The 7,212-nt window shown below is 45.8% G+C and overlaps 1 pseudogene; it reads right to left on the bottom strand.

Moving 5' to 3' along the window:
• Positions 1–243: 243 nt before the first annotated feature.
• Positions 244–384, bottom strand: LOC122673120 (annotated as a pseudogene).
• Positions 385–7,212: the final 6,828 nt, after the last annotated feature.

The raw sequence follows: 7,212 nt of genomic DNA, 5'->3' as shown, positions 1-7,212 counted from the left end.
CATGGCCTGCCCTGAGTGCACACAGGTGGTGAGTAAGTGGCAAGCCTGACAGTTGTGTTGAAGTAAGAGGTTGGCCACTCCAGGAGATATCTGCAAGATTATGATTTTTACTTCCTCAATTCCTCCTCCTCTCTGTCCTATAAAAGAACCTGGTATCCAGATCCCAACAAGATGGTTATTGTGAGACATCAGTTTGCCATCTTCTCAGTCAGCCAGCCTCTCGGTTAACTGGCCTGTCGAGGGGCAAGTAAACCAAGCTTGGACTTGGTAACATCACCTTTGTGGAAATCTCAACAATCAACATACCCAGAGTGCAATGGATGAACCTCGTCCTGAGAAATACCACCTTCTTGGTTATGGTAGTTCCCCTGGGCTGGTAAGTATACAATAGCCTATTTTAGACTGAATGGCCTGGTAAGGCTTTACGGGGGAAAGGGACATGTACAGGCATGTTTTAAACAAACTCCTATAGCATGGACTTATTGTACAATATTATGATCTATTTTTAAGTTGTCCAGCTAAATACTAAACTATGTTCTCCTTGAAAGCTAAAATCTTTTCTTCATATTTGTGCCTTCAGCATGCTGCAGAGAGTAAGGCCTTGATAATGTAAGAAGGGACAGAAAGGGACTTTCCTGGTGGTCCAAGGGTTAAGATTTCACCTTCCAATGCAGGGAGTGTGAGTTCAATCTCTGGTCAGGGAGCTAAAACACCACATGCCTCATGACCAAAAACAAAACAGAAGCAATATTGTAACAAATTCAATAAAGACTTTCAAAATGAGCCACATTAAAAAAAAAAAAAAAAAGGATGGATGGAAGGATGGAAGGAACGTTGGAGGAAAGAATAAGTGAATGAATAAAATGTCAGAGGATGTATGCATGTGTGCATGGGTGGATGAATAATGGATGGAGGTGGATGGATGAATGGATAACTGTCTCTGGCACCAACACAGAGAGCCAGATTCCTGGTGGTACCGAGTAGAAACTGATAGAAACTTAGTTGACTCTTTTACCGTATTTCCAAGCCCTATTTATCATTTAAGGTGACCACAGATGACCCCTCCTACCCAAAGCTCCCTTAAATATCATTGCTCAGCCTCACTCCCCACGTGAATGAATTATTGTCGCCTCTCACACTCCCACACAGGCCACTCTTACTTCAACACAACTCTCTTAGGCTTGCCGCTTACTCACCACCTGTGTGCACTCAGGGCAGGCCATGTTCTCTGTGTCAGACTCAGAAAGGAAAAGGAGTAGGAGGAGGAAGAAGAGAAAGTTTTTCTCCTGCCTCTGTGCTAAAGAAGGCAGGGAGCTCAGAAGGTGGTGAGGAGATTCTTGTTCTGTTCATTCCTCACATGACTTCATAAAAAAGCACTTCAAATGACACATTTCCTCTAAATATGTCTTAGACTCCTAAGAGGGATATAGTTTATTTAGAGACTCAATTTGAAGGAAGGGGAAAAATCACCCAGGGCCCTTCTGGAGTGTTTAAAAATGGAAAGTGAAAAGAAGATTACATAGAGACCAATTCCTTCCCTTTGAAAACTCTCCAACTGGGGATGAAAGTTCAGCAGGCTCTGCAGGCTTCAGACTTCCATACACTTGTTTCCAGCCCCAGAGAAGCTCTCAGCCACCCAAGCACGTCCTCCTATGCCAAAGGAACTTGAATTCAGAAGGAAATTTCCAAAGGATTTACAGGTGGGAAAAGAGGACAGGATGGAGAATCTGGGACGTGAAATTCCCCCGAGATTGAAATAAAATACTTTTCAATTGTGAACGACTTGAACAGAATGCTCTCAAGAGGACAAGAGATAACAAATGTGGGATGAATATCCAACCCCAATAATAACTAAAGAAGTGTGAAGAAAGCAAGATTTCTTATGTATGCGCACACACACATACACACATTTCAAAATGTAATCCTCCAAGTCAGGATGTCCTGAAATGGCTTCTGGTGGGACTGTATTTGGTACATTTCTGAAATCACTGGGCAGTATGTAAGTCTCAAGTGTCTGTAAAACATTCATGCTATTCCTCCCAAAAGAGGAAGATGTGATTTGATACAAATTTATTTCGAATTCTGACCATCTATCCTAAAGGAATCACTTGAAATACAAAAATAAAGAAAACAATAATAGCAAAAAGAACACTGAGCATAAGGACATTTATCCCTGGGTTACATATATTAGTGAAAGACTGGAAACAGCCCCAAAGTCCAGGAACCAAAGAATGATTGTTGGTTGGGTATTTATATTAATAGAATATGATCTATCCATACCCAGTTATATGTTCTGCAGGGTTTCTCCTTGGGGAATGTGCTAGCAGCGATGTTGTCTAGGGTGTAGGCTGCAGATCCTTCAGGAGAACACCCTGATTGAGTCCCTTGAGTCCAAAACCTGGTTCTTAGCTCCTCAGGGTGACCCTTGGTCTGTCAACTTTCTCTAATGACACCCACGGCTGTTAACATCAAACACTGATTTATTAGATTATGGTGGATGATATCCCTTTTCAAACAGCAGAATATGTGGCCACCACCCAAGTCTATCTCTCATCTGGTTTTAGTTAGGCGGGAGGAGACATCAGGTTTCTTGGTGAGCTGCATGTTTGAATAAAAGAAAACGGGTAGTCTTGAGGAGTATTTTTTCAAACCATGGTGAGGCTTGATGCAATGTCCCTGATGTGTTGGACAGACAATTTCTCTAGCATCTGAGATGCTTGTTTCTCTCCCCAGGAGAGCCAAGGCTGCTTGGTGATCAGTTAGCTTTCTGTTTTTATGAATGCAGTTCCACTCTCAGCACAGGTGACTGACCAACCCAGGGGTAGCACTGGCTAGACCAGTCATCGTTCCTCCTCTGGGCATACGGGCCTGGGATCGTGCTCCTTCTCAATCTATTGTCTCTCAACTTCAAATTCAATCTTCATGGTCTGTGCTACAAAAATGTGGTGGATCATCTCAATTATTTTCTTTTGCCAGCTGATGGGTGTTAAACTTTGTCTTTGTCCAGTAGAGGGCACTGGAGAGACACTCGGAGGGAATTTTCCTTCCCGGTTCCTGTGTGCTCTGCTCAGCAGGCCCCTGTGGCAAGCCGCACCTGGTTCCTACAACCTGGACTGTTTCTCCGGTATCCAACGCCTGCGATGCAAGCAACTTCTCCTGTATCAGCTTCCTGCAGGACAGATGGTCTCTTTAGCACCCAGCTCCTACAGCACCTAGTGGCCGGCATCTGATGCAAACGCCCCAGCTTTCCCTGGCGCTACTGCTGCAGGCGGTTTCGGTTTCGTAGAGGAGGGACCCCCGTGAATGCAATCCAAGCACTCTAGAGGGTGGATTTCCAGCACGTTCTGCCATGACAGCGCCATAGTGACATCTCCACCACCCCGTGAACCCAGCTCCACGAAGTCTGGCTCTACAAAGTCTGGATCTCAGCTTTGAGCGTGGGATGGGAGTGGGGGCTGTCTCGGATGCAATCCCTCAGCCCGAGGCAGAGCGGCTGCTCTTCTTGTACTCCTGAAGTCCACTGGGCCTTGGAAGACGCCCTAGTACCCTAATAGTCCTGATGATTAAGGTTGCCCTTTTTTCCCACTCTTTTTTTTTTTTCCAAAAGAAGATTTATCTGTTGTCTGGAGTGGGTTTCCGTTGCTATGCCGGCTTTCTCTGGTTGGAGCTTGCAGGCTCTAGGGTACTGACTCAGGAGTTGTAGCCCCCGGGCTTAGTTGCTCTGAGGCATGTGAGATCTTTCCAGACCCGGGATCAAGCCGGCATCCCTTGCATTGCAAGGCAGATTCTTAACTACTGGACTACCAGGGAAGCACCTCTTTTTTTTCTTTTTCACTTTAATCTAGCTCAAATGTGTTTCTGAAGCTTATAAACAAAAGAGACTTAACTTGGGAATTCTTGACGAGGACTCTGTTCTCACTGCCGAGGGCCCCAGGTTCAATCACTGGTTAGGGAACTAAGATTCCATAAGCCTTGTGGGCATCCCCCACCTCCCGCAAAAAAAAAAAAAAAAAAAAAGATTGAGCAAGAAAGACTTAACAACACAGTCTGACTCTGAGAGACTCTGCACCTCTTCTCATCATATATTAACGTCAATAGAAGATTTAGAGTTTGAGAGATGTCCCTGTTTGAGACAACATTATTCATAAAAGTGAAAATAAGAAGCAACTTGGAAGTCCAATAATACGATTTGGAAAGTATTAATGTGCTTGTTTCTTTTGTGATTTCCTCTTTGGCACAAATCACGCAGGCTGGTTATTGTTCATTTGCCCCTTCAAATCCATTGTTCACACAGGTGTGTGCCACACCCTCTGTGCACGGGGAGGCTGACCTCTGCAGAATACCTGTTCACCTGGCTTCCCATTCAGTCGGGTCAATGGGAGGCACCGGAAACAGGTGGAAGGCAGGTGGAGGGAGATGTCAGAGTCTTTACTCCCCTACGTCCCTCTCAGCCAGACCATAGGGAGGCTATGCCTATATCCTTCCACCTCGCCAAGCTTCAGATTTTGCTGTTGCTCCTTCAGGACTAAGGGTGTTAATACCCTCGCACATCTCTGGCCTGGGTGCTTCACCATTTCTTGTGTGTTAAACTAGCCTTGCTGGCACCTTTCTAGATAGTCCCTCCATGAAACTCTCGGGTGTCTGCCTTGAGTAAGCTATCAGTTTTCTGCTGAGACCCTGGCTGATTCTATATCCATGAGAAGACAAAAGGAGCAGGAGTTAGAATTTGTTACAGAAAAGATGCAGAGTGGGGATTCCCCAGTGGGTAGGACACTGCACTTTCACAGCCAGGGGCCGGGTTCAATCCCTGATTGGGGAACTAACATCCCACAAGCTATATGATATGGCCAAAAAAAAAAAAAGAGAGAGAGAGAGAAGGATGCAAAGAGAAAGACTGAGGTTTCTGACAGGCAAAATGGGATCACATAGAAGGATGAAAGCCTTAAAGGCAGGCTATTCAGATTTTTTTCTTCAGATTATTCTTTAGTTAGGCCCATTGCTAATTTTGCCTATTAAGCATGTAGGAAGTAGTGCAGAAGGCTAGATCATCTAGAGACGAAAAGTATAGAAATCACATTTCCATAATCAAATTTTCTGCACATTCCCAATTGAAGTGTGATATAAATCTGTAACCACTACACAGATGTGGCTAACTAAATTGTAAAAGGTTAGAATGGAATATTAATGATGATCACAGCAAGCGAATAAGAGCTTATAATGTACTGCCAAGTGAAAAAGGAAGGCAAGAAACTCATAGCCAGTATGATCTCAGCTATGTTAAACACGTACATATATGCACATGTGTGTGTGTATGTGTGTGTGTATTCAGTCGTGTCTGACTCTTCATAACCCCATGACTGTAGCCCACCAGGCTCCTCTGTCCATGGGATTCTCCAGGCAAGAATATTGGAGTGGGTTGCCATGCCCTCCTCTAGGGGATTTTCCCAACCCAGGGATTGAACCCAGGTCTCCTGCATTGCAGTCAGATTCTTTACCATCTGAGCCACCAGGGAAGCCCAATGGTGTCCTGGAGAGTGGAAAACACAATAGGCCAGCTTCATCAGGACTGAATGAAGACGTGTAAGTTGACCCCTCTTCCCACCCAGGGCCTTTTGGGCCTTTGGGGCTTTGTGTGGGTCCTTCCCTTTGCTTAAAATGCTACCTCCGTGTCCACTCTTGGTCTATTGCTGCCTGAATCACCTTTGGAGTATTTAGGTAGAATAGCAAGCAGTCTTGAGGTTTCCCTGGTGGTCTAGTGGTAAAGAATCTACCTTTTAATGCAGGAGACACTGGTTCGATCCCTGGTCCAAGAGGATCCTGCATACCTAGAGCCTGGACTCCGAAACAAGAGAGGGCATCCCACCACAACTAGAGAACCCTGAGAAGTGTTCTTAAAAGTCTTTATTGACTTTGTTACAGTATTACTTCTGGTTTTGTTTTTGTTTTTTATGTTTTGGTTTTTTGGCCCCAAGGCATGTGGGATCTTAGCTCCCTGACCAGGGATCAAACCCCTACCCCCTGCATTAGAAGGCAGAGTCTTAACCACTGGACTGCCAAGGAAGTTCCTGGAAGATCTATCTTTCGGCAATAAGGAGAGTTCAGAGAAAGCCTCTCCTGGTTTGCTATTTCTCAAGTACTTACAATTCAAAATAATCAATTTATCAGAGCATTCATTTTGGGGTGGCATATTCTGCTACCCTTCATTGTGGTTGTCCATGTCGTGATTTTCAGTTTCCTCTGCCTTAGTTAACCCCCATCGAGGCTAGTCACTCTCCACCCATCACAAGCCTAGTCTGCAGGAAGAGCCTCCCCCAGGTCCTCACCCGGCCTGCCCACAGTCTCACCAGCCCACAGAACTTGCCCCACCAGGGCCCAGGGCGACACCCAGACATGAAAGAGATTTCAAAACAAGGCCACCTGCTCAGCATCTAGGTGCACCCGCACTGAAACTTATTTGCTTTCTTATGGGTCAGGCTGCCCTGAACCCTCCCTGTGTCTCCTCCATTAACCAATGTTGAGGATCAAGAGGAAGAAGCTGAAAGTTCTCCGTACAGAGCCCTGAATCCTGGGCTCTCTGGCTGGCCATTTGTCTGGTCCAGAGCAGAGACGGTGTCTCTGGGAGGGTAATGGGAAGTATCTGCTTCCCCTCCAAACCTTGCTCTTTCCCTTCCTCCCAGTCAAACCCATTATGCCTCCCAGTCATGGCAGATATCTAAGCAGGAAGGACCCCAGGTATGGCCTCATTACCTGTCCTCGCTCCTGGATGACATGCCTGCAGCCTGACCTGCTGAGTCAGCCATTGCTGGGTGAGGAGAGGAAAGAAGCCACTTGCTTCCTCCACCAGCCTTCCCTTCCTGTGCTGTCTGACTGGCCCGGCCTGGAGGCTGCTGGGTCAGCTCTTTGGCTGAGACACGTACAGAACTGCATTTTGTTTTTGTTTGCATGCTTGTCAGAGAGTGCGCTCATTTCAAGGCAGTGCTTCTCAAACAGTAATGTACATAGAGGTATCTTGTTAAAGCACAGGTTCTGACTTGATAGTTCCAAAGTGGAGCCTGAGATTCTGCCTTTTCTGACAAGCCCTGGACACTGCAAGGATTAAGGGACCTAGTCTTGTATTCTACACTCAGTGAGATATTGTCTGATCTGTGAAGGTTATCAGAAATTCAGTGTCAGAATTAATCACTGGGTTCCATTGTTTCCCCAACACCTGGC

Source organism: Cervus elaphus, chromosome 16 (genome assembly GCF_910594005.1).
Source record: "Cervus elaphus chromosome 16, mCerEla1.1, whole genome shotgun sequence".
In the NCBI taxonomy this organism is placed as follows: domain Eukaryota; kingdom Metazoa; phylum Chordata; class Mammalia; order Artiodactyla; family Cervidae; genus Cervus; species Cervus elaphus.
This window is presented reverse-complemented; position numbering and strand designations above follow the sequence as displayed.